This window comes from Bison bison, unplaced genomic scaffold, assembly GCF_000754665.1.
Source record: "Bison bison bison isolate TAMUID 2011002044 unplaced genomic scaffold, Bison_UMD1.0 scf7180017864180, whole genome shotgun sequence".
Lineage (NCBI taxonomy): Eukaryota > Metazoa > Chordata > Mammalia > Artiodactyla > Bovidae > Bison > Bison bison.
The window spans coordinates 3,435,502-3,461,537 of NW_011494752.1; the positions used below are offsets into that span (position 1 = coordinate 3,435,502).

Sequence of the window (26,036 nt, forward strand, 5' to 3'; positions counted from 1 at the left end):
ACGTGAACCGTGAACTTGCAGATGTTCAAGCTGGTTTTAGAAAAGGCAGAGGAACCAGAGATCAAATTGCCAACATCCGCTGGATCATGGAAAAAGCAAGAGAGTTCCAGAAAAACATCTACTTCTGCTTTATTGACTATGCCAAAGCCTTTGACTGTGTGGATTACAATAAACTGTGGAAAAAAGAGATGGGACTACCAGACCACCTGACCTGCCTCTTGAGAAACCTATATGCAGGTCAGGAAGCAACAGTTAGAGCTGGACATGGAACAACAGACTGGTTCCAAATAGGAAAAGGAGTACGTCAGGCTGTATATTATCACCCTGCTTATTTAACTTATATGCAGAGTACATCATGAGAAACGCTGGACTGGAAGAAACACAAACTAAAATCAAGATTGCCGGGAGAAATATCAATAACGTCAGATAAGCAGATGACACCACCCTTATGGCAGAAAGTGAAGAGGAACTAAAAAGCGTCTTGATGAAAGTGAAAGTGAAGAGTGAAAAAGTTGGCTTAAAGCTCAACATTCAGAAAATGAAGATCATGGCATCCTGTCCTATCACTTCATGAGAAATAGATGGGGAAACAGTGGAAACAGTGTCAGACTTTATTTTTTGGGGCTCCAAAATCACTGCAGATGTTGACTGCAGCCGTTAAATTAAAAGACGCTTACTCCTTGGAAGGAAAGTTATGACCAACCTAGATAGCATATTCAAAAGCAGAGATATTACTTTGCCAACAAAGGTCCGTCTAGTCAAGGCTATGGTTTTCCCTGTGGTCATGTATGGATGTGAGAGTTGGACTGTGAAGAAGGCTGAGCGCCAAAGAACTGATGCTTTTGAACTGTGGTGTTGGAGAAAACTCTTGAGAGTCCCTTGGACTGCAAGGAGATCCAACCAGTCCATTCTGAAAGAAATGAGCCCTGGGATTTCTTTGGAGGGAATGATGCTGAAGCTGAAACTCCAGTACTTTGGCCATCTCATGTGAAGAGTTGACTCATTGGAAAAGACTCTGATGCTGGGAGGGGTTGGGGGCAGGAGGAGAAGGGGACGACAGAGAATGAGATGGCTGGATGGCATCACTGACTCCATGGACGTGAGTCTGGGTGAACTCCGGGAGTTGGTGATGAACAGGGAGGCCTGGCGTGCTGCAGTCCATGGGGTCGTAAAGAGTCGGACACGACTGAGCGACTGAACTGAACTGAACTGAGTATGTGTTAAATACTGATAGGTGTTAGAAATGCACAGCTGCTCCAAAGCAACTTCTCTTCCTCAGGGAGTTTGTAATCTACATAGGAAGAAAACTGCATGAGAAAAATAATTTAGTGGGTTCCGGCAGTGTTAGCTATATGGGAGAGTTAGAAGAAACAATTTTATTTCTTGGGAAACAGAGTAGTAGGATTACTAAAGAGAGAGCTAGTCAGAGTAACTGCTTTTCTCTAAAGCTGGACATTTCTCAGAAGTTTAAGCAGAAATTAATCAAGGTTAGAAGAAGAGTGGACATGGGGAGAGGGGAGGAGAGGGTAAGATTGTATGGAAAAAGTAACCTGGAAACTTTCATTAACATATGTAAAATAGATGGGGAGTTTGCTCTTGGTCTTGGGCAGCTCAGACCGGGGCTCTGTATCAACCTAGAGGAGTGGGATGGGGAGGGAAATGGGAGAGAGGTTCAAGAGGGAGGGGACATATGTATACTTATGGCTGATTCATGTTGACGTTGGACAGAAAACAACAAAATTCTGTAAAACAGTTATCCTTCAATTAAAAATTTAATACATTTTAAAAAATAGAAAGAAAACTAGTAACAGGAAAATAACACTTCCACCAGTAATTCCAGGAATTCATTATGTAGTAAGTAGTTATACACATACTGTTCCATTTGTTTTTAAGGCAAATAATAAATATTTTTAAGGAATTTATAAAGGATTGAAAAATGCTGACCCTTGTATATGGAGGGCATCCTGCTAACTTGCTTTCACTAGGACAGATATTTTGAACTATCTTAAAGGTGAAAGTGAAGTTGCTCAGTCGTGTCCGACTGATTCTTTGTGACCCCATGGACTGTAGCCTATCAGGCTTCTCCGTCCATGGGATTCTCCAGGCAAGAATACTGGAGTGGGTTATCATTTCCTTCTCCAGGGGATCTTCCCGACCCAGGGATCGAACCCGGGTCCCCTGCATTGGAGGCAGACGCTTTAACCTCTGAGCCACCAGGGAAGCCCTATGACAGCTTAATACAGTGTTTTACACATTAAAGAACATGTTCCCATTTATGATTTCATTTGAACTTAGAAAAAAGTCTCATGTAGTAGGTAGAGGATATTTTTCTGCTGTTTTATCGATAAGAAAGCAGATGCTCTGAAAGGCTGTCATTTCCCACATTAAATTGCTAAGTATTTAAAAGCCAGAACTTTAATCCATCCAGTTGACTTGAAGTCTCCTATATGTGCCTGTAGGGCATGCCAACTGAAAATGGGTTGTTTTGAAAAATTTACCCATTGTTAGTTACTCTTTTGATCCATAGCAGGTATTTATAAGATGTTTGGTTAGGATTGATTAACACTAAATTTGTGGCCAAAGAATTGAGCAGAGTTAATTTCATGTGAACTGGAAAGCGTGGACATTGAACCTGTTCTTTGGTTTACTAGCCAACTTAAGTAACTCTTAAACAACTGTGAACAAAGATTCTGTATAAACCCTACCAAGTCATAAATTCCTTTTAGATACCTATGTAATAAACAATATACCACTGTTGAGTGAAAAATAATAACAATTCAGGATACAGTATTTTATGAATAAACATACATTTCTAGGTCAAAGATCAACTAGGCTTAATAGAATAAAAGATTGATATCAGGAAGAATACTAAGAAACAAGAAGAGTGTTTAAATTATTTATTTCAATAATTTGAAATTTGCATTAAAAATAATCCCATCCGTAAAGTGCAAGGTGTTCTGGAGTTATGGCCAAGATCTTTCTGACCCTTCTCCAGGGGAGCTTCCCAACCCAGGGATCGAACCTAGTTCTCCCACACTGCAGGGGATTCTTTATCAGCTGAGCCACCAGGGAAGCCCAAGAATACTGGAGTGGGTAGCCTATCCCTTCTCCAGGGGATCTTCCCGATCCAGGAATCGAACCGGTGTCTCCTGCATTGCAGCTGAGCTACCAGGAAAGCCCCTCTGACCCTTCTAACATCTATCAAATACATGTTCATATGAAATGTGTGATAATTCATAACATTACCTTTCTAGTCTTAACAGTACTACACACCTACCTAGGATCCAGCTTTATTTTTCTAGGTTTTACATATCCTGACTGTTGTCAAGTGACTTGTCAGTATTTCTAGTAACAGTATTATTTCAGAGATGAATTAACAAAATGAAAATGACAGGATTCAGTTTAGCATTAGGCTGGGAGCCAGGGGAAAATATATATGCTCCACATTATCTTAACTGGAAATAATGTTTTTCTCTTGTGAAATTAGGCCTGGATACACATTCAGGTTGAAGGTGCATAGCCAGCCAAATAGTTTTTGTAAGTAGGTTGTTTTGCTTAATGCCAGTGGTACTAGAAAGGAAATGATCAAATTTAAATCTTAAGTATAATTTAACCAAAAATTCCCTGGTGGCGCTATGGCAGAACCCATCTGCCAGTGCAGGAGATGCAAGAGACACAGGTTCAATCCCTGGGTTAGGAAGATTCCCCTGTAGGACGAAATGGCAGCCCACCCCAGTATTCTTGCCTGGGAAATCCCATGGACAGAGGAGCCTGGTGGGCTGCAGTCCATAGCGTCACAAAGAGTTGTTCACCACTAAGCGACTAACAAAAAAACAACCAAAAATAAGCTCTGTAAACCTTCTTGTAGCTTTTATTTACTACGGCTGAAGTTGGACTGTGGCTGATTAAATGACTGGCAGTCTCTGAAGTGTACCATTATTTTAGACAAAGTCAGCTTGAGCATTATCTGCTTTGGCTGTCCTAAAGTAGCCTCAGGTTTCTTAGTTTAATGTGTTTCAGGGATGGGTCTTTCTTCTGCCCACTTCTGTTTTTATAGGCCTGTGGTTTAATTTGGGCAAGGATCGACCCTTCCCAACCCTTGTCTCTTGTGTCTCCAGCATTAGCAGGCAGATTCTTGACCACTGCGCCACCTTTGCTTTAGTATTTGTTCTTGGAAGAGAAGTTAAGTTATAATTAATTGTTCACTATAAAGGGAAGCCCTAGTAGCTCAGTGGTAATGAACCCATATGCCAGTGCAGGAGATACGGGTTCAATAATTTTATAAATGTATGTATCTATTATTATTATGTATGGACATGTTCACATTTTATGAATGAACAAGATTGTTGGACATAAGGTTTAGAACCTTGCTTTTTCTCTTTTAAAAAATTATAATAAGTTTAAAAAAAATTATAGTGTTTTAATTTATATAAATACATGCATAAATTTTTATTTAAAAGCTAAGACATTTCGAGTATGATAATTCCTTCTTATACTGCCCCTAATTCTGATCCTCTTCACCTCTATAGATAAGGAGCAGATAAGCAACCAAGTATTCCTTATAGCACAGAGAACTATATTCAGTATCCTGAGGTAAACCATAATGGAAAAGAATTAAAAAAAAAAAAAAAAGAATGCATGTATATGTATAACTGAATCATTTTACAGTGTATAGCAGTGACTAACACAATGTTGTATTAATAAATCAACTATACTTCAATAAAAATTCATTTAAAGAGGAGAAGCAAAAAGAGAGATAAGGACCAGTTTTGAACTTGATGAGTGTCCTTGTAAAGCCTTTTTCTGTACTTTTTTTTTCCCTGTGCTTTTACTGTCTAGTTTTCTGTGTTTATGATTATGTGAGTAGCCTCATACTGTGACTTTGGGAAAACTTAACTACGATATGTCTTTGAGTCTGTTAGATATACTTCTTTTCACAGCAACATAATCATCCGTTATATGGATATTCTAGTTTGTTTAGCTAGCTATTAATGGACCTTTAGGTTTTGTCCTTTGCATTACAAACGCAGATACAGTGAATGTTCTTTTATATGTTCCTTTATGTGAAGTATCAGGAAGAGGGTTTTATAGGGAAAAATCATATAGGAAATATATGATTATTATATTTATTAGATATTGTCAGACTGACTTCTTAATTTATGTTTTGGCCACTAGTGTGTAAGTGACCTTGTTTCTCCACATCTTCACCAGCATGTGATATTTCCCAACTTTTTCAGTGATAGAAGGAAAATTGTGTTATATTGTATTTTGTATTTCCCTCATTACTGCTGAAGTTCAGTATCTTCATGTTTTACTCTTCATGTTTTATTGATCTCTTGTATTTTTTCCATAAGAAAGAAATTTTTATTTCTTCTTGCTTATTTTATTCTGTTAAATTTTGAAAATTAGATTGTCTTTTTTTTTTTTCCTAGATATTCTTTGTATTGGATACTGACCGTTTATGTACCCATGTATTTGCAAAGGTTTTCATTGAATAGTCTTGTCAGTTTCCTCTTGGTGTTTATTTTAAAAAAGTGTCCCTTATCTCAAGATTGGGCTTCCCAGGTGGCCCAGTGGTGAAGAATTCACCTGCAATGCAGGAGTCACCGGTTCACTTGGTCAGGAGGAGCCCTTTGAGAAGGAAATGACAACCCACTCCATTCTTCTTCCCTGGGAAATCCCACAGACAGAGTAGCCTGGTGGGCTATAGTCCATGGGGTCACAAGAGTCGGACACAACTTAGTGACTAGAGAATGACATCTCAAGATTTCCTTATATTCTTCCATGAAGATGAAAAGTGAAAGTGTTAGTTGCTTAGTCACGTCAGACTCATTGCAATCCCATGTAGTGTAGTTTTTAACCTACCTGGAGCTTGTTTGTAAGATAGAGTTTTTTGTTTGTTTTATAAGATAGAGTATTAACTGAACTTTGATAGCCAGTTGTCCCAACATGATTTAGTTCATCTTAGAGACACAAGCAACAGGGCTAGTCTGAGAAGGAACAAGTGAGAGGGTAAGAGGCAGGAAGGCTAGGGGCCTGCAAATGGAGGAAATAGGCTGCAAGTGTTACACATTTTTATCTCTCTCTCAAGCAGCAGGAGGAAACAAATTACAAGTGTCAGATTTTTTTTCCCCGTTCTCTATACAAAATTAAAAGGAGGCTTCTTTTAAAATGCTCTGTTGTCATGATGACACCTGGTTCCATCTGAACTTAACATTTCTCAAACCTTGAGCCAACCAATGCATTTTTCTTATGGAAATGTTTTTCTTAAGCTATGTTAATGAACTATGTTTTACCCTAGACTCTTTCTTCAAGTCCATTCCGCCTAAGACTCAGAACGGAGAAGGTCTCAACAAACCAGTATGTTTTACTCATAAAATTGTTCTTCTAATCTGTGTTATTCGGAGAAGGCAATGGCACCCCACTCCAGTACTCTTGCCTGGAAAATCCCATGGATGGAGGAGCCTGGTGGGCTGCACTCCATGGGGTCGCTAAGAGTTGGACATGACTGAGCGACTTGACTTTCACTTTCACTTCCCCCCCACTAGTTTTGAAATGCCATTTTTATCATAAAACTAAGTAAATGAATTCAGAGGCCTTTTTGGAACTGTGTTCTTTCATCTATTTTTTATTGCCAGTACCGCAGTTTTAATTAATGGGCTTTACATATTAATTTGAGGGAATTTATATCTTTATTATAATTTCCTTCTCATTCGTGAATATGATAGAGAGTTCTTCCTTTAAGATCTTACATGGTTTTGTTCTTTTTATTTTTGCATACTTGTTTTTGATGTTACTACAAATGGGCTTTTTTTTTGTTACATTTCATTTTTTTTCCGTTTTTTTTAAACATTATTTAATCATTAATTCAGTCAACAAATATTTGAGCACTTTCTATGTGTTTGATATTGTTAGAGATGCTGAGACTATAAAAGTGAACAGAACACAAAATCCTGCCTAAATAGAGTTTAAAATTTAGTGAAGGGAAATTGACATGAAACATAAAAAAGTAAATGCATAATGTGTCTGATGCTGATAAATGTTATGGACAGAAAAGGGATAAGAAAAAGAGGAAGGAAGGGAGCTGGGCATGGTTCATATTTTATATAGAATGGTTAAGGAAGAGCTTGCTGGTGGTTAATATTTGAGCAGACTTAAGGGATGTGAGAGTTGGACTGTGCAGAAGGCTGAGTGCCGAAGAATTGATGCTTTTGAACTGTGGTGCTGGAGAAGACTCTTGAGAGTCCGTTACACTGCAAGGAGATCCAACCAGTCCATTCTAAAGGAGATCAGCCCTGGGTGTTCTTTGGAAGGAATGATGCTAAGGCTGAAACTCCAGTACTTTGGCCACCTCATGCGAAGAGTTGACTCATTGGAAAAGACTCTGATGCTGGAAGGGATTGGGGGCAGGAGGAGAAGGGGACGACAGAGGATGCGATGGCTGGATGGCATCACCGACTTGATGGACGTGAGTCTGAGTGAACTTCGGGAGTTGGTGATGGACAGGGAGGCCTGGCGTGCTGCAGTTCATGGGGTCGCAAAGAGTCGGACATGACTGAGCAACTAAACTGAACTGAACTGAAGGGAACAATGGAGAAAACTCATACAGGCAAAGGAATGTAGAAAGGAAGATGGGAGTGTTCTTGATATATTCTAGGAACGGAGTGAACAGGTCGGTCACTGTGGCCAGATCATGGAGAGGTTGGTTAACTGGTAGGGAAGAGGTCAGAGAGCTGTGAGTTAGGAGTAGAGGTGAGGGTTGGGAGGATGGGTGAGCAGGGCAGAGCAGAAACGGACTTATTGACCATTTTGTCCTTTAGTTTCTATTCTAACAAGGGAAGTCATAGGGATTTTTGAGCAGAAGAATATTCAAGCTTTGAAAGGATCGCTCTTGCTTTGTAGAGAAGTAGTATATAACTGGTATTAAAGGTTCTTTGAGTAATTGAGAAAAGTAGTAATAGTACCTTGTATGAAGTTGGTTGTGGTGGAGATGTAAGAAGTAATTGAATCCTGGATATATTTTAAAGATAGAAATGATAGAATTTGTTGCCATTAGGGAGCTATAATTGTTGTTGATTTTTGTATATTCATTTTTGTGTCCAGTTAGCATGCTTTGAGCTGCACAGTAGAAAACCCTTTTAGTGGCTTAAAGAATTATCTCAAATTATGAGTCCAAAGCAAAGCTTTTCCCCAGGATTAAGAGCCTTGGTTTAGAGAGGTGGTTTTTCAAACTTCAATTTGCTTAACAGTCACCTGGAAAACTGGCAAATTACCTGGGCCCGTGAATTGCTTTTCTGAGTACCACGGACTTCCCTGGTGACTCAGACAGTCAAGAACGTCTTCTTTGCGGGAGATCTGGGTTTGGTCCCTGGGTCAGAAAGATCCCCTGGAGAAGGAATAGCTACCTACTTCAGTATTCTTGCCTGGAGAATTCCATGCACAGAGGAGCTTTGCAGGCTACAGTTGCAAAGAATCAGATATGACTGAGCGACTAACACTTGACTTTCACCACACTGGGTAACACAGTCTTGGAGCCTGATAAATTAGGACTTCCGAGTTTGAGCAAGACAGTGGAACCGGATCAACTGGGTTCAAATCTCAGCTCTGCTATTTCCTATCTGTATTTTAAAATCTCAGGTATATTGATCTCGAGGGGCTATTTTGTTATTCATTTCTAACTTTATTGCGTTATATGTAAGTGTATTAGTGACTTATATGTTAATAGATTTTTGAAAGTTTCTTTGTGGCCAAGTACATCATCAGTTTTTGTAAATATTCTGTGTTGGAACAAAGTAAAATTTTGTTTATTAAATGCTTGGTTAGGTTTGATGTAGGGGGAAAATATCATACACAAAATTTTTAAATGAGACTGCCTTTTAAAGGGCCCATTGCAGGAAGGAAGAACTGCTTACCCATCAGACACTGGAGACCAGAATACTCCACTTTTTTAACGTTTCTTAAAATTATAGTTTTTCTGTTTATATCAAAATACAAAATTGTGATGAATCAACAGAACAGTAAGGCCTCAGAACTCTTAAGTAAACAAAAGAAGACTCTTAGGTAGATGAGGGAAACACCTAATGATGAACCCGAAGTACACAGGGGACCTCATATTTATGACTGAGAAAATTTTAAAAGTGGATTTAAACTTGGAAAACTTCAAAAGGGGTGATGGTAATTTCAAAAGGGCTGATGACACTTTTGAAAGGGATCATACATAGTGTTTATCCAATAAAACATTAAGAATCTATTATTTTCTTAGGGTCTTAATGATTCCTAATTATGACGTACAGTACTGTCAAATTATGGCAAAGGTAACATTTTATCAGTGCATTTTGACTGAGATCGCTATTTACAGTGGTGAGACATTGGAATACATGTCATCTCTGCACCTCAGTTTTTTAATAAGAAAATGGAGACAGTAGAATCTATCCAGGGTTGTTGTAAGAGTTAATTGATGTATGAAAAGTGTTTATAAGGCTGCCAAGTATGCAATATGCATTCATTAAATTTAAGTTACTGTTATTATTTGACTCTGTTCATTACACATATCTCAGATCAAGCTTTGATATTCAGATTCTCTAGGTTTTTATTAACGTTCTGTCTGTTTTGTCTCTTGGTTTCATTGGAAGAGTATTAAAGTTCTCCGGCCATCTCTATATGTGTTGATTTCTTCTTATAGCGTAGTTTCTGCTCCATATATATGTTTATATTTTAAATAATTTTATTTGTTTACTTACTTTTGGTTATCCTGGATCTTTGTTGCTGTGTGGGCTACTCTCTAGTTGCAGTGTGTGGGCTGCTCATTGCAGTGGCTTCTCTCGGGGGGCACAGGCTCTGCCCGAGTAGGCTTCAGTAGTTGAGGCACACAGGCTTCAGAGCACAGGCTCAGTTGCTTACCACAGGCTTAGTTGCTCTGTGGCATGTAGGATCTTCCCAGATCAGGGATTGAGCTGGTGTTCCTGCATTGGCAGGTGAATTCTCAACCACTGCACCACCAGGGAGGTCCTAGGACTGATGGTTCTTTATGCTATTTTTTTGCTCTTCCATGCTTTAAGAAAATCTACTATTAGTAGTAGTAGTAGTAGTAGTAGTTCATCAAATTTTTAGTGGTCTTTACAAAGTTGATGAAAATAATCTGGTTTATTACTCCTATAAGCAGAAGTACCTGTTTCACTTTTCTTCTGAAAGTAGATCCTTTTAAAAAGTCCTCTTACTATGGACCTGTGGATGATGAACTTACCTAATTATGTATGGAAACATCTTTTTTCCTTCCTTATTGCCTGGGTTATCTAGGGTGGACTAGGTACAAAGTTGCAGTTATTTTCTCTGAGCACTTTAAAGATTTTTCTCCCATGTCTCTTGACTTCTGTTTTTACTGAGAAGTTGACTGTGAATTTATTTTACCTTTCTTCAAAGACCTTGTTGAGTACACAGTTTTAAATTATATTTTATATTGAGATAATTTACGTGACAAGAATGTTCTTCCTTTTGTAGTATATAATTCAGTCACAGATCTGCAGTCCATTCTGGGAAATTTTCTGTACCTCAGAAAGAACCTTACAACTTTTACACATTACTCCCTATCTGCTGTCACTCCCTTGTTCTAAGCACCCATTTATCTGCTTTTAGTCTCTTTAGATTTCTCTTGCCCAGACTTTCATAGGAATGGAATCATACAGTGTGTGATCTTTTTTGACTGGCTTCTGTGCATGTTTCCAAGGTTCATCCATGTTTTAGCATGTTTGCCATTTTATGACTGTATAGTGAATGCATTGTATGAAAATACCACATTTTATTTCTCCATTCCTTTATTAACAGATGTAAGTATGTGTTTGAAACCTTTTTTCAGTTCTTTCGGGCATGTGCTTAGGAGTGGAATTGCTGGGTCATGCTGTAATTCTATATTTAACATTTTGAGGAACTGCCAAGCTATTTTCCACAGCAGCTGCCCATTTTACGTTCCCACCAGCAGTGTGCTATGGTTTAGCTTTCTCCATATTCTTACTGTTACTCTTTTCATTCCCCCCTCCCCTTTTTCTCAAATTATGACGTCTTCGCGTATATGGGGTGTTATCTCATATGGGCTGGTTTAGCTTTGTATTATATTTCTCTAATGAATGATGTTGAGCATCTTTTCATGTCCTTGTTGGCCATTTGTATATCTTCTTTGAAGAAGAGTTTATTCATATTCTTTGTACAGTTTTTAATTGGGTTTTTTGTATTTTTACTGTTGAATTGTGAGAGTTCTTTATTTTGAATACTAGACTTTTATCATATAGATGATTTGCAAATTATTTCTTTGCATGCTTTGTAATTTTTTGTTGAAAGCTAAACATTTTGAATGTAAAATGTGGCAACTCTGGAAATCACATTCTTTCCCCTCCTGGTTTTGATGCTGCTGCTTATTGTAGTAGTAGTGTTTGTTTTGTTTAGTGTCTTTTTCTAAATGAATCCTGTAAACTCTGTATTGTTTGTTGCATGTGGCCACTGAAATCTCTGTTCAATTAGCTTAGTAGTCAGCTCATGATTATGCAGTTTTAAACACTTGGAACCAGTCTTTGCTGAGGGGCTCTTTGTACATGTTAGAGCATGCCTTCAGTACTCATCCAGGCAGTTTACAGTTATGCCTTAGCCTTCACTTCCTGTTTCTGCAATGCCTCAAAATCAACCAGAAGTGACAGCTTAGGGTCTTCTCAGGTCTTTCCTGAGTGTGTGTGCAACCCTGGATGTGCATGTGGTCTTCTAGATTCCCAGGAATATATTGGAACTTTGAATACCCTTATGGGTATCTCTTTCTCTAGCCCTTTCCCCTTAAGCTCTTTGGTTAGTCTGTTGTCTTTTCCAGTTGTTATCTGTTCCTTAGGCAGCAGTGACTAAAACATTTGCCTGTAAATGGTTTGAACAAAGTAGAGTAATTTTTTTAGCATTAGGCCCCTTTTAGTCCGTGCGGTCATAAAGAGTCAGACATGACTTACTGGGTAATATCAAAAAACAGCCCTTTTAGTCCAGCAAAATAAAGACAGGCCTTTTGAGCTGGTCTTACAGGGAGCAACCAAACAATCAAGACAAATAATTATAACACTTTGAAAATGAGATCTATTCTGGTTCCTCGTTTACCAGCAGTGCAGGCTCTTCTTTTCAGGATACTGCTACTGCAGTTCTGGGGCTTGGAGTAACTTAAATGCCACAAAGCTCTCTGTTCTTAGTGAAATTCAGGCTTTGTGCTTGAATATACACTCCTTGGATTGTTGCAAGCCTTCGGTTAGTTTCTGAAGTTCAAGAACATTTGATTTTGCCAGGTTTTGGTTAATTTTATGGAGAGGTGGGGGCTCCCTGGTGGCTCATATGGTAAAGAATTGGCCTGCAATGTGGGAGACCTGGGTTGGGAAGATCCCCTGGAGGAGGGCATGGCAACCCACTCCAATATTCTTGCCTGGAGAATCCCCATGGACGGAGGAGCCTGGCTGGCTACAGTTCATGGGGTCAGAAAGAGTTGGACATAACTGAGCATCTAAACACAGCACATAGAAAGGTGGGATTTCAAAATTTCTTATTCCATCATTTTTGCTGATGTCACTCTGAGTACACTTTTGATATGAAGTTTTATAAAAGACCTGATTCTGGCTTCCTAATTTTGAAATACTTCAATTATACTAAAAATGTACTTTGTCACTTTCTAATCTTTATTCTGTAGAAGAGTGACCACAACCACTAGTTTGGCCATATCGTGTCCATCATTTTTTATGTACTAATTTTTAACAGCTACTATCACTGATGATGATATATTAATACAGTGAATTTGAGTGGTTATTGTCTTTGTCATATAGAAAGATATCTTGAGATATTAGCTTAAATTCTATCCATTTCATTTGAATTTATCTCCTCAGTGTAAGCCAAATTATTTTCAATTTTACATTTATAAGATGTATAACTAGCTTTGAAAAATCCTAGAGAATGCAGGCAAAAAACAGGACTGGTGATAATGACCCAACGTATTGTAGAGGAAATTTGACAAGGAAAAATAACATCTTAGTTATAAGGTTAATTATAATCTGACAGTCTTGATATGTGGTTGCTGTGACTTTAGAATGAGTAGAACCTGAAATAGCAAGAAACCATAAATTCTCTTTACTTTTAGTTTAGAGAAACATTTAGCCTTTCAGTCAGTGCAACAAATATGTATGTTATGATTTGTTACGTGTGTGACACTGGTTAATCCACTTTCTAAAAGCTTACAGTTTTATAGATTAGAAGACCATCAACACAGTAAGACAAAATTTAAGATCTATAATAGAATTATAAACAGAGTGCTGGATAATAGGCAAGTAGGAAATACCTAGAGCTTGTTGGAATTTCTGAAGAGATTTCAAGTAATTTCCTTTATCTTTGCTGAAGTTCTGAACAAATGGAGAAAACAAGTGTGGCTTGTAGGTTCAAAATACCACTTTTCTTACTAACAGAGACCATATTGAAGGATACAGCTTTCAGTATGTGAGCTAAATTGTGCCTTTTAACTGAAGTCCTTTAGGGAGACCCCCACTTGCTTCAAAGCAGTGCTATATTGACTCAAGCTTCTCTTTGCAAGGGAGAGTCTGGCCCTGAGTAAGTGGTGAATCCTTGCTCCACAGCTTGAAAAAGTAGAAGCACAGAGATGAACCAAGTTTTCTCTTCATTTTTGTGAGATTAAGTAGTCACATAGGTTCAGATAATTTACCCTGTGTCTACAAGTAAAGAAGTACAGAGAAGTCAGGAGTGAGTTTGTAGAAAATTCTTCCTCTGGAAAACCTCAAGTGGGAAAAAGGCATTCCCCTCTAGGAGAGAGACTCAGTGAAGCTTTCCTGAAGGATATGAAATTGGAGAACGTTTTAAAAATGAATCAATTTCTAGGTAGAAGATATAAAGCCATAGAGATGAGAAAGTGTAGGCTCTGTTTGAAAAAGAGGTAGTAGTCTAATTTAACAGAGCATTTGAGTTTTTGGTTTCAATTGTGTTATCCTTTGGGAGTTATTATCAAACATAAACATTTAGCCTTTGAAGAGTAGTTGGCTCTATTTCAAAGTTGTTTGACTTAAAAGATTACAAAACCCATCCCTTTTAAGACAGCAAAGTAAAATTACTTTCAGGCGTTTTTGAAAATCATCTGAAGACAGGAATAAGCTCCCATGTTTTAAAGGATGAGACATCTGTAATCCTCCTTCTATAGGAAGAAGGAAAGCAAGGAAATTAATTTAAAAGTAAGTGACCTAACAGAGGAGAGGAAGGTCAAACCCTATAGAGGAGAATACTGGCAGGAGGCAGATCATGATTTGTCTGCAGGACCCCTGAAAAACTCAGAACATAAAAGTATTGTATATTACAGACGGAAGCTGAGAACAGGGGGCATTGGAAATCTGTAATGGGAGATGGACCTGAGCTGCTGCTGAGCTCATGGTGCCACCACCTCCACACGCATCCCTTTTATCCTAATCAGTTGAACAACTGCCATCCACCTTACAGAAGTCAGGAGATTATTCTTTGAAGAAACAAGGTGAGAAGATCAGGACCTTGAAACCTAAACCCAGAGGAGAATGAAGCTAAGGTGGCACATTGAGCCGTGAGAGTTCTAGTTTCCTTCCCTCACCTGGTTCCAGAATTCCGTCAGCAGGTGAGAGATGAGAGTCTCCCTTCTAGTAGGAGAACACCCCAAAGAAGAGAGAGATGAATTTAAAATTCTGCTTGTATATCAGCATTCTTGTGCCTATCAGTGTTTTTTTTTTAATCTATAAACATGTTTTTGTTTATTTTTTATGGCTGTTGGTGGGCATGACATTCATGACCAAAATCTTCAAAGAACTGTCCATAAAACATACATTCTAGGATGTTTCCAGAAGTCTTGGATTAGTAAGATGGAGGGAATAAAAGGGAGGGGGCTAATTAATAAAATGTTGCCAACATTTTTTAAATGTTTCTTATATCATTGATATTTTAAAATGAATACAGATTATACCAAATCTGAAGGGTGTAATTCTAGCATTTAAAAATGGAATCCATGTAGATTTATGAAAAATATCATTGTCCTAATTGTTTTTCTTTAGTCTTGAGTCACCACTGGTTTGGGAAGATGAGATCAAGCATACTGCCAAAGAACAGAGTGACCAAGCTTGTGTGCTAGCTAATTTGTTCATACATCTAGCAATGACACTGGCCTGCTTTTTCCTCAGTCTTCATTGATTTTAATTTTGATTTTTCTTTAATGTTTAAGAAAATAACTGGGACTTCCGTGGTGGTCCAGTGGCTAAGACTCTGTGCTCCTAATGCAGGGGGCGTTGGTTTGATCCCTGGTCAGGGAACTAGATTGCACATGCCACAACTAAGAGTTCACACGCTACAACTAAAAGACCCTGTGTGTAACTAAGACCTGAAGCTGCCAAACAAATAAAATAATATTAAAAAAAAAAAGAAAAATAGCTAAATATAAACCTACTTTATTATGGTCTATGTGCATACGTGCTAAGTTGCTTCAGTCGTGTCTGACTCTTTGCTACTCTGTGGACTGTAGCCTGCCAGGCTCCTCTTTCCATGGAATTCTCCAGGCAAGAGTACTGGAGTATTTCCTTCTCCAGGGGATCTTCCTGACCCAGGGATTGAACCCGCATCTCTTAGGTCTTCTGCATTGGCAAGCTGGTTCTTTACCACTAGTGCCACCTGGGAAGCCCAGTATATTCTATACATCTATATAAATTGCATTTATTTATTTGTGTTGGTTCCCTCTTTGGTCTCCTCCTGCCTTTTTTTGGTATCCAGCTTTATTGAGATATAGTTGACATATTTTAACACTGTGAGTTTAAGGTATACAATATGGTGATTTGATATATGTGTATTTTGCAAAACAGTTTCCACAATAAGGTTAGTTAACACAACCATCATCTCACATGGTTAATTATATTCTTTTGAGTGTATTTTTATTTTATTATTTTGGCCCTGCCACACGGCACTAGATTTTAGTTCCCTGACCAGGGATCAAACCTGTGTCCCCTGAAGTGGAAACCACTGGGCTGCCAGGAAAATCCCAGTAATGTTTGTTTTGTGGGAGAACATTTAAGATCTTTTAGTACTTTCAAGTATACAGTACTTATGTATAGTAATGTTCAATATAGTAACATATAGTAATGTTAACTGTAGTCATCACGCTATAGACTAGATTTGCAGAATTTATTCATTTTGTAACTGGTATTTATACCCTTTGCCCTCCCTCTCCAATTTCTCCTACTTCATAGACCCCTGGCAGCCACCACATATAAGTGAGATAATACAGTGTTTGTCTTTCTTTGATTTGACCTTACATGATGCCTTCAAGGTTCATCCATGTTGTAAAAGGCAAGAAAAAGTTCCTTCTTTTTTGTGGCTGAATAATATTCCATTGTGGGTATGTATATGTGTGTGTTTATGTTTATATATATGTGTGTGTATACATGTATATATGTGTGTGTGTGTTTTCTTTATCCATTAATCTAAGTGACAGACACCTAGGTTGTTTCTGTATCTTGGCTACTGTGAATAGCTGCAATGAATGTGGAGTTGCAGATATGTGTTTGAAATAGTAATTTCATTTCCTTTGGATTATACACCTAGAGTAGGGTGACTGGATTATATGGCAGTTATGTTTTAAATTTTATGACGAACCTCCATGTTGTTTTCCGTGGTGGCTGTACCTGTTTACATTCCTACTAACACTTCACAAGTGTCCACCTTTTCACCAGTACTTTTTAGCTCAGGTCTTTTTTTAACCATGCCAAATGGCATGTGAGATCTTAGTTCCCTGACCAGGGATTGAACCTGTGCCCCTTGCATTTGAAGAGCAGAGTCTTAACCAGTGAACCCCCAGGGAAGTCCCTCTCAGTTCTTTGTCTATAGCAATTCTAACAAATGTTGAGATAATATCTCATTGTAGTTTTATGTTTCCCTGATGATGTTGAACACCTTTTCTTTGGGAAAAAAAATCTCTGTTCAGATCCATCACCCATTTTTTTTTTTTTTTGCTATTGTTATATGAATTCTTTGTATATTTTGTGTAATAATCCCTTATCAGACATAGTTTGTGAACATTTTTCTCCCATTTTATAGGTTGCCTTTTCACTTTGTTGATTGTTTCTTTTGCTATGCAGATGTTTTTTAGTTTGATTTAGTTCCACTTGTTTTTTGCCTTCTTTTCTTGTACTTTTGGTGTCATTGCCAAGACCAGTATTAAGGAGTGTTTTCACTATATTTTCTTCTAGGAGTTTTAGGCCTTATATAAGCCTTTAATTCACTTTGAGTTAATTTTTGTGAGTCATATAATATAGAGGTCTAATTTTATTCTTTCACATGTAAATATCCACTTTTCCCAGTACCATCTGTTGAAGAGACTCTCTTTTCCCCGTTGAGTATTCTTGACTCTCTTCAAATATCTGTTGATCATATATTTATGGGTTTATTTCTGGGCTCTCGGTTCTGTTCCATTGGTCTATTTGTCTGTTTTTATGCCAATACCTAATGTTTTGAGTACTAATGCTTCTTAATGTAGTTTCAGATCAGGAAGTATGATCCATCCAGCTTTGTTATGCTCCCTGACAATTGCTTTCGCTATTAAAGGTCTTTTGTGGTTCCATATTAAATTTTAAGCTTTATTTTCTATTTCTGTGAAAAATGTCACTGGAATTTTGATAGGGATTGCATTGCCTAGGTAGATCACTTTGGGTGGTTATGGGCATTTCAGTAGTAATTGTTCCAGTCCATAAACATGGAAATGTTTCTATTTATTAATGTCCTTAATTTTTCTAATCAGTGTCTTACAGTTTTTATGTATAGATCTTTCACCTCTGTGGTTAAATTTATTGCTTTGTATGTTTAAAATTTTTAAATGGAAGTATAATTGATTTATAATGTTGTGCCATTCTCTGCTATAGAGTGAAGTGACTCAGTTTTAAAAATATATACATTCTTTTTTTAATATTTTTTTCTGTTATGATTTATCCCAAGAGATTGAATACAGTTCCCTGTGCTACAGAGTAGGACCTGTTATTTATCCTTTCTAAATGTAATAGTTTGCATTTATCAACTCCAAATTTCCAGTCCACTTGGCAACCACAAGTTCTGATCTCTGTGTTTTACAGATAGGTTCATTTGTGCTATATTTTAGATTCCACATATGAGTAATATCTATGTGGTATTTGTCTTTCTCTTTCTGGTTTACTTCACTTAGTATGATAACCTCTAGTTGCATCCATGTTTCTGCAAATACCATTATTTGTGGTTTTTTTATGGGTGAGTAGTATCCCATTGTATTGTACCACATCTTCTTTCTCTTTTCATCTGTTGATGGACATTTCAGTTGTTTCCATGCTTGAGCTATTCTGAATAGTAGTGCTATGAACAAAGGGGTGTGTTTATCTTTTTGAATTATAGTTTTATTTGATTATATGCACAGGAGTAGGATTGCTGGGTCATATGATAATTAAATTATAGTTTTCTCAGGAACCTCCATACTTTTTTCCATAGTGGCTGCACCAACTTACATTCCTACTATCAGTGTGGGAGGGTTCCTTTTTCCTCACACCCTCTCCAGCATTTGTTGACTTTTTTAATGATGATCATTCTAACTCCTATGAGGCTATACCTCATTGTATTTTTTTAAAAAAATTATTTATTTGGCTGCACTGGGTTTTAGTTGCAGCATGTTGGATTTTCGATCTTCATTGCAGCATGTGAGATCTTTAATTTTGGCATGTGGGATCTAGTTCCCTGACCAGGGATTGAACCCGAGCCCCCAGCATTGACTAAACTCTGGTGAGTATGGAGTCTTAGCCACTGGACCACCAAGGAAGTCCCCCCATTATATTTTTGATTTGCATTTTTCTAAAGTTATTAGTGATGTTGAGCATCTTTGCATGTGTGTACTGGTCATCTTTATGTCTTTTTTGGAGAAATGTACATTAAGGTATTCTGCCCATTTTTCAATTGGATTTTTTTTTTTTTTTTTTTGCGCTGTTGAGTTTTATGAGCTGTTTGTTTATTCTGGAGATTAAGCCTCTGTTTATTGCATCATTTGCAAATATTTTCTCCCATTCCATAGGTTGTCTTTTGTATATGTGTGTGTGTGTGTGTGTGTGTGTATATATATATATAAATGGTTTCCTTTGCTGTGCAAAAGCTTATAAGTTTGATTAGGTCCCATTTGTTTTTGTTTTTATTTCTATTGCCTTGGGAGACTCACATAATGTTTTGCCTATTTTTCCTTCTAGAAGTTTTATGTTTTCATGTCTTACTTTTATGTCTTTAAGCCATTTCGAGTCTTTTTTAAATGCATAGTGTGAGGGTGTGTTCTAACTTCATTAATTTAGATGCACCTGTCCAGCTTACCCAGCACCACTTACTATAGGGGCTTTTTCCCATTTTATATTCTTACCTCTTTTGTTAAAGATTGTTGACCATAGGTGTGTGAATTTATTTATGGGCTCTCTATTCTGTTCCATTGATCCGTATGTTTGTTTTTGTACCAGTACCACACTAGATAGCATATTGAAAAGCAGAGACATTACTTTGCCAACAAAGGTCCATCTAGTCAAGGCTATGGTTTTTCCTGTGGTCGTGTATGGATGTGAGAGTTGGACTGTGAAGAAAGCTGAGCACCAAAGAATTGATGCTTTTGAACTGTGGTGTTGGAGAAGACTTTTGAGAGTCCCTTGGATTGTAAGGAGATCCAACCAGTCCATTCTGAAGGAGATCAGCCAGGGATTTCTTTGGAAGGAATGATGCTAAAGCTGAAACTCCAGTGCTTTGACCACCTCATGCGAAGGGTTGACTCATTGGGAAAGACTCTGATGCTGGGAGGGATTGGGGGCAGGAGGAGAAGGGGACGACAGAGGATGAGATGGCTGGATGGCATCACTGACTCAATGGACGTGAGTCTGAGTGAAGTCCGGGAGTTGGTGATGGACACAGGCCTGGCGTGCTGCAATTCATGGGGTCGCAAAGAGTTGGACACGACTGAGCGACTGAACTGAACTGACCACACTGTTTTGACGGGCTTCCCTGGTGGCTAAGACAATAAAAAACCTGTCTGCAATTCAGGAGATCCAGGTTTGATCCAGGTCATGGAGAAGAGAATGGCTACCCACTCCAGTGTTCTTGCCTGGAGAATTTCATGGACAGAAGAACCTAGCATACTGTAATCCATGGGGTCACAAAGAGTTGGAGAGGAGCTGAATGACTAACACTTTCACTTTCACACTGTTTTGCTCACTGTAGCTTTATAAGATTGTCTGAAGTCTGGGAGAGTTATTAGGTATTTTTTTTAATATTATTTTAAGTGGGATTGTTTAATATTCATCTAGTTTGTTCTTAGTGTATAGAAGCACAACTGATGTTTGTATGTTGATTTTGTAACCTGCAGCTTTAATGGACTTATTAGGTTTGATGGTTTTATGTTATATCTAAAATTTTTCTGTATAAGGTCATGTTATCTACAAACAGAGATATTTGTACTTCTTTCTTCTGATGTGGATGTCTTTTATTTCTTTCATACCTAATTGCTCTGCTTAGGACTTCTAGTACTATGTTGACTAGGAGTGATTAAAGTACTTTCCTTTTGTTTTTGATCCTGGGGGAAAGCTTTTAGCCTTTCACCATTGTGGTGTCAGCTGTAGGCTTGTTGTATATGGCCTTTAATATGTTGAGGAACATTCCTTTAGTATCCAGTTTTTTCATGAAACAATGTTGGGTTTTGTCAATTTTTTTCTGCATCTATTTAGATGGTCATATTATTTTGGTCTTTCATTTTGTTAATGTGGTGCATCACATTGATTAATTTGTGTGCCTTGAACCATCCTTGTATCATAGGGATAAATCCCATTTAATCATGCTGTATGATGATGTCGAATGTGGTTTGCTGTTATTTTACTGAGAATTTTTGCATCTAAATTCATCAGGAATATAGGCCTATAGTTTTCTTGTAGTTTCCTTCTCTGGCTTTGGGTAATGCTGGCTTCATAGAATGAGTTTGGGAGTAATTTTTGTCTATTTAAATTTTTTACGTCTTTATGATTCATTCTTGGAAGTGTTGAAAAACAAACTGGTGCACATTAAAATTTTGAAGAGTTTATTTGAGCAAACATTGGTTTGAATTGCGAGCACCAGTCCAGAAGTGATTTTAGAAGTGCTCCATGCCCAGGAGCTATGGGCAACGTTTTTATAAATAACACTCTGAAGCAAAGTGATCACTTGTATCTTAAGCATTTGCCTTATTTGGGATTGTTCTTAAGTTTCATTTTCTTATATTCCAGTACACATACACTGGCTTAGGTTTTGGTTGCTATGTCAGCTACCAAGACATTAGAGCCACCTCAGTCTAATTGCTTGGTTATTTTTAATAATAGTAAGTGGTCATGTTTCTAGGAATTACCCATTTCCTGTAATTGTTACAGTATAATTGCTCATAGTTGCATGACTCCAAAACCACTGCTCCAAAATCACTGTAGATGGTGATTGCAGCCATGAAATTAAAAGATGCTTGCTCCTTGGAAGAAAAGCTATGACAAACCTAGACAGCACATTAAAAAGCAGAGACATTACTTGGTCAACAAAGGTCCGTCTAGTCAAGGCTATGGTTTTTCCAGTGTATGGCTGTGAGAGTTGGACCATAAAGAAAGCTGAGCACCGAAGAATTGATGCTTTTGAACTCTGGTGTTGAAAAAGACTCTTGAGAGTCCCTTGGACGGCAGGGAGATCAAACCAGTCCCTCCTAAAGGAAATCAGTCCTTTATATTCATTGGAAGGACTGATGATGAAGTTGAAGCTCCAGTACTCTGGCCACCTGATGTGAGGAACTGACTCATTGAAAGAAAAAAAAAACCTGATGCTGGGAAGGATTGAGGGCGGGAGGAGAAGGGGACGACAGAGGATGAGATGGTTGGATGGCATCACTGACTTGATGGACATGAGTTTGAGTAAGCTCCAGGAGTTGGTGATGGACAGGGAAGCCTGGCGTACTGCAGTCCATGGGGTTGCAAAGAGTTGGACATGACTGAGCAGCTGAACTGACCCTTTTTATTTCTATGGTATTAGCTGTGAAGTCTCCTCTTTAATTTTGTTTTTTTTTTAATTTACAATTTTGTTTGAGTCCACTCCTTTCCTCTGATTAGTCTACCTATAGGTTTGTCATTTTGATTATCTTTTTAATGAACCAAGTGTTCACTTTTTATATTGATTTCCTTTCTCTATTTTGTTTGTTTCTGCTCTAATCTTTATTTTCTACTAACTCTGGACTCTGTTCTTTTTCTAGTTCCTTGAGGTGAAATGTTTTCTTTTTGGGATGGGCAATCTTTTTTTCTTTTTTTAATGTTGACATTTATAGCTATAAACACGCCTCTTAAGACTGCATCCCATAAATTTTGGTTTGTTGTGTTTCCATTTTTGTCTGTCTCAAGATATTGTTTGATTCTCTTTTGATTTCTTTTTTGACCTATTGGTTGTTGATTAGTGAGTTGATCAATTTCCATGTATTTGTGAATTTTCTGATTTTCCTTCTGTTACTGACCTCTAGTTTCATGCCTGTGATATTGTGATTTATAACATTTATATGTTTTGGTGTTCATTCTTGATTCTTGACTCCCTAAACCTTTGTAATTTCCTAAGTGATACGAGCAGGGGAAACATCTTTTGTCATATATGTGGCCTTTTGTCCTTAGTTAAGAGCCATAAAAGTGAAATGGGTGTCTTTCTGTTACAACAGGCCCTTTTCAATCACACCTGAATTTATGTTAATAAGGTGAATTTTTGAAAGCCCCTAGGTAACCGAATGTTGCAGGCCAGTTACTAGGGGAGCCAACCATGATAAGAGGATTGGAACTTTATCCTCTCGGGAGGAGAGAGGAACTAAAATTGAACCAGTCACCAGCCACCATTGATTTAGTCAGTTATATCTGTGTATTGTGACGTATGGAGCCTCCATTTAAAAAACCCCAAAGAATGATGTTCAGAGATCTACCATGTTGGTGGGATCCATATGTCAGGAGGGTGGTCCACCCCAGTGCTTATGGGGACACAAGCTCCTGCACTTAGGACCCATCCACCTTATGTACCTCTTCATCTAACTGTTTATCTGAATTTTTTATAGAATTCTATAAACTGGCATAAACATGAGTTAATGTTTCTCTAAGTTCTGTGAACCAGTTCTAGCAAGTTACTTAAACCTGAGAAATGAATTGCAGGAACCTTCAATTTATAGCCAGATGGTCAGAAACATAGGTAACATCCCTGGGCTTGTAATTGGTGTCTGCAGTGAGGGCAGTCGTGTAGGACCAAGCCCTTAACCTGTGGGATCTGATGCTATTTCTTGGTAGATCGTGTCAGAATTGAGTTAAATTTGTAGGCCACCCATTCTGTGTCTGCTGAGAAATGGGATATTGCTTGGGTATTGGAAAATACATGTCTGAATGCCATTATGATCAGGAAAGATACTTGATATAGTTTCTCTCTTAACTGGTTTTGTCAAAATTTGTTTTCTGGCCTAACATATTTTCTGTCCTGGCAAATGTTCTGTGTATGTTTGAGAAGAATGTGTATTTTGCTGTTAATGGATGGACTGTTCTGTGTGTATTTACCAGATTCATTTAGTCTAGGATGTTGTTCAAGTCTTGTGTCCTTATGGATTCTATGGAAGATCTATCTGTTGTTGACAGTGAGGTATTAAAATCTCCTGCAAAAAAAAAAAATCTCCTGCTACTACTGTTTTGCTGTTTGTTTCTCCTTTTATTTGTTAAATATTTAGGTGCTCCAGTGTTAGGTTCATGAATGTTTACATTTGTAACTTATGGATGAATTGACCACCTTTATCATTATATGACCTTTTTTGACTCTTGAGTTTCTTTATTTGTCTGCCTTTCAGTCAATTCAGTCGCGTCCGACTCTTTGCAACCCCATGGACTGCAGCACGCCAGGCTTCCTTGTCCTTCACCAACTCCCAGAGCTTACTCAAACTCATGTCCATCGAGTCAGTGATGCCATCCAACTATCTCATCCTCTGTCGCCCCCTTCTCCTCCTGCCTTCAGTCTTTCTCAGCATCAAGGTCTTTTCCAATGAGTCAGTTCTTTGCATCAGGTGGCCAGAGTATTGGAGCTTCAACTTCATCATCAGTCCTTCCAATGAATATTCAGGACTGATTTCCTTTAGGATGGACTGGTTTGATCTTCTTTCAGTCCAAGGGACTCTCAAGAGTCTTCTCCAACACCATGGTTCAAAAGCATCAATTCTTTGGCCCTCAGCTTTCTTTATGGTCCAACTCTCAAAGCCATACACCACCACTGGAAAAACCATAGCCTTGACTAGACGGACCTTTGTTGACAAAATAATGTCTCTGCTTTTCAATATGCTGTCTAGGTTGGTCATAACTTTCCTTCCATCCTTCCAAGGCATAAGTGTCTTTTAATATCATGGCTGCAATCACCATCTGCAGTGATTTTGGAGCCCCCCAAAAATAAAGTCTGACACTGTTTCCACTGTTTCCCCATCTATTTCCCATGAAGTGATGGGACCAGATGCCATGATCTTAGTTTTCTGAATGTTGAGTTTTAAGCCAACTTTTTCACTCTCCTCTTTAACTTTCATCAAGAGGCTCTTTAGTTCTTCTTTGCTTTCTGCTATAAGTGTGGTGTTATCTGCATATCTGAGGTTATTGGTATTTCTCTCAGCAATCTTGGTGTGACTTAGGGACTAACACTCACTTTTCACTGACCTCCCCCCCAAGTGTGATAGGGAGGCCTCGGATCCTAAGCCTCTGCCCAAAGTATTCCAGAGCAGGAATCACCTCCCCACACTCCACCCTTCCCTCCCTCTCCCAACCTGCCGAGTCCCTCCAATCTGAATGATCCAGTGACCTGTCCACCCAGAGGAACGAGCTCACTTTGCAAATAAGGATGGAACTGTTTGCCCTAAAACTTACCTATAACGTGTTTGAGACTCAGTGAGGCTTCTCAGACTGAATTTAGCATTTGTTCACATCCAGATGTAGATAATCTATACAGAATTTTAACAGCATTATCTTATAGGATTTGAAATAGCTCAACTGAAAATCCATCATCTCCACTAGGTTTGTTCATAGTGATGCTTCCTAAGCCCCACTTGACTTCAAATTCCAGGATGTCTGGCTCTAGGTGAGTGATCCCACTATCGTGGTTATCTGCCTTTAGTACCAACCTTAATGTCATCTAGTTAAACTCCTTCTCAATGAAAGAATCTGCTGTATGACATCCTTGATATTGTAAAGGCTGGCTGAACAGTAATGGGGAGAGTATCACAGCTTTACACATTCATTAAGCCAAATCTGTCTTAACCACACTATCTCCATTTCTCCTAGGTTGGTTATCTTGAACAATATAGAGCTATTTGATCTTAAAGGACAATTCTTCAGGTATTCGATAGCAGCTATAATGTTCTTCCATTCAGCATTTTGAATATTCCTCTATAATCTTTGCCATTTTCCACAAAACTTAGTTTTAGGCTCTCTCAATATCCCAGAATCCCTTTTCTAAATGATATTTAGTTGACTTCCTTTCTTAAATATGATGTTAAAATTATTGATAAGCACTCAGAATATATAGTAGTTTTGTCTCCTGGTCTGGTCCTCTGCTTTCATTAATGTATCCTAAGATTATAGCTTCTTTCCTTTTAAAATTTGTTACAGTAAGTCACATAAATAAATCATGATAAATTAAAATTCCCTGTTGTGTGTGTGTGTGAAGCTAGCTTTCTAGTTTCATATTTATATAACTAGTAGTTGCTCAATCTAAGACTTTTTAAAATTTACCGTTTACTTTCCTCTTGATACTGTCCTTTTGAAATCATGTTGAACCCTCTTTCTGTTATCCAAGGTTATTATTTACCCTAACGAGTTTCATGGTATCCAGAAATTTTGTTAAATATACTTATGACTTTATTTAAGATATCTAAAACTGCTGCATGGGGATTTTGGTTAAACATGGGCGTTTGACTTAATACATTATTGCCTTTCTTTTCAAAT

At 38.0% G+C, this 26,036-nt stretch overlaps 1 protein-coding gene across 3 annotated transcripts in view; it reads left to right on the forward strand.

Moving 5' to 3' along the window:
- Positions 1 to 26,036, forward strand: part of FBXL20 (F-box and leucine-rich repeat protein 20) — a 106,056-nt gene that overhangs the window by 14,034 nt on the left and 65,986 nt on the right. The window lies entirely within an intron of this gene.